Raw genomic sequence first — 2,489 nt, 5'->3', positions numbered from 1 at the left:
ATATTCATAATAGTCTAGCTTCAATTGACTCACGCTTTCAACTATGAAAAATACTAAATCTCCACAAAACCCCTTCTGATAATTAATATAGTCATATGCTCACTAGTGACTGACTTCGAGAGGAAAATCTAGGAGTTCTGGTGAGAAGTAGTAACCAGTGGAGTTCAAACCACGTCTGTTGTGAGATATCAACTCACTGAAGACAGTTTGTGAATGGTTGCTCAACTTCGTGGGTCAGTTGAAGTTAGACATTAACACCGTTGGTTGGGGGCTCAGTGGTCTGGCGGTTAAGGGCTCTGGCCCGAGACTGGTAGGTCCTGGATTCGAATCTCGCGAGTGCGGGATCGTGAATACGTACTGCTGAGGAGTGCCATAATAGGACAAAACGGCCGTCCTGTACTTCCAGGTTGTCTATGATGGTCTAGCTTCAATTGACTCACGCTTTCAACTATGAAAAATACTAAATCTCCACAAAACCCTTTCTGATAATTAACATATTCACAATAATAATAATAATGGCGATTATAATAATTAACATCCATCTTCTCTTTTTATTCTGCTTACATTATTATTGAATCTTTGGTAGTCCACGTCTTGTCGATATTGGCAGAAAGTATCTATCCATTTGATTATTTCAGTGTGGTCAATTAGTTCACTATGTCTATCTATCTGTTACGCTATTATTACGTTTAATATGAACAGATGGTGTCTGTTACATTAACCTAAGCTTCAATGAATGTGTATTCAAGCACATGGTATCTGGAGGACGAATATTGAGTATCTTGTGTAAACAATTGTTTATAAATACTTGTATCTTCTTGATGATGTTTGTATTAGTTCAGAAAGTTTCATCTCCATACAGTAGAACTGCGTTGACGTTCGTATTGAAGATTGTGAATTTGGTGTTAGTTGAGAGTTGTTTTGAGTTTGATGTGTTCTTCAACTGTATGAATGCTGCTCTTGCTTTGCTAATCCTTGCATTCACATCCTCATCAGATCTGCTACACTGCCACTTTTCACGTGCATTGGTTGGCGTGTGTAGGATAGAAGAGCTAAGTCATTTGTGAAGGCCCCTGGACCCACTAGCTCACTTCCTCACGTCTTATCTCCTTCACATCTTCATCAACTTGTCATTATCATGAAGGAAGGCTGTATTGAGACGTTACTTTGTAACGCTGTTTCCTCAGTTATCCAGTGTTTCCTTAATATCAATCACTGACCCCATGGTAACTCTACTCCTTTACCTGTGTTTGTGATCTGCAGTAACCCTAAAAGAGCTACAGGAGGAGTTATAAATAGATTTAAGGTCAGTAGAAATTTGAAAAGAAATGGTTTGATTTTCATAAGAGTTTAAGTTAGTTTATCCTTTAGTCGAGGAATCACCATAGATAGACAGAAGTCGACTGCATTAAACGTTCTCTTATCTGCTCCAGTCAATCACATAGTACATCACCAGCTACATCTTCGTTGAATTGCAGCCTCAGGAACGGAGGTTTCTTACTAGCTGTTGATATCGCTGTTTTCTTGTTTGTTACACACAAATGTTTCTTCAGAAAACTTTGTGGATAACCAATTTCAATCAACATATTATGTATGAGCTCTAACTCCTTGTTAATTAAATCGACCGAGCATATTTTCCTAGCTCTATTTGCCAGACATTTGACAAAGTTTCTCTTATAGTGGAAGGGTTCAAAACGTAAAAAAAAATGTGTGAACTGGCTTGACGAAGAACTTTTCCTACACACATTTATACTGATAGAACCCATATCTCTCCCTTGGCCTTAATAAATGACTTTATTTTGCATATTCTTTCTTTGTTTATTTTTCTTCACACCCTCCTACCATTTTCTTTCCTGAAATAAACGTCTCACGGTCCAATTATCTGAACATTTCTTATTACGTAATCTTATAATTTTTTTCATAGTTGAAATCATGAGTCAATTGAAGCTAGACCACGATGGAAAACTTGGAAGAATTGGACGGCTGTTTCGTCCTATTACGAGACTCCTCCACGATCCCGCACTCGCGAGATTCGAATCCAGGACCTACCAGTCTCGGGCCAGAGCCCTTAACCGCCAGACCACTGAGCCCCCAACCAACGGTGTTAATGTCTAACTTCAACTGACCCACGAAGTTGAGCAACCATTCACAAACTGTCTTCAGTGAGTTGATATCTCACAACAGACGTGGTTTGAACTCCACTGGTTACTACTTCTCACCAGAACTCCTAGATTTTCCTCTCGAAGTCAGTCACTAGTGAGCATATGACTATATTAATTATCAGAAGGGGTTTTGTGGAGATTTAGTATTTTTCATAGTTGAAAGCGTGAGTCAATTGAAGCTAGACTATTATGAATATGGGTAAATACTCTTTAACTTTCCAGCACACTGGGGGTCATAGCTGTTTCCTGATCTAAGTGACCATCCTAGCAAAGGGGGATCCTCTAAAGTCAACCTGCAAGCATGCAAGCTCTGTATTAATGAATCGG

Source organism: Schistosoma mansoni, chromosome 5, assembly GCF_000237925.1.
Source record: "Schistosoma mansoni strain Puerto Rico chromosome 5, complete genome".
NCBI classification, from domain to species: domain Eukaryota; kingdom Metazoa; phylum Platyhelminthes; class Trematoda; order Strigeidida; family Schistosomatidae; genus Schistosoma; species Schistosoma mansoni.
Note: the sequence above shows the minus strand (reverse complement) of the source record.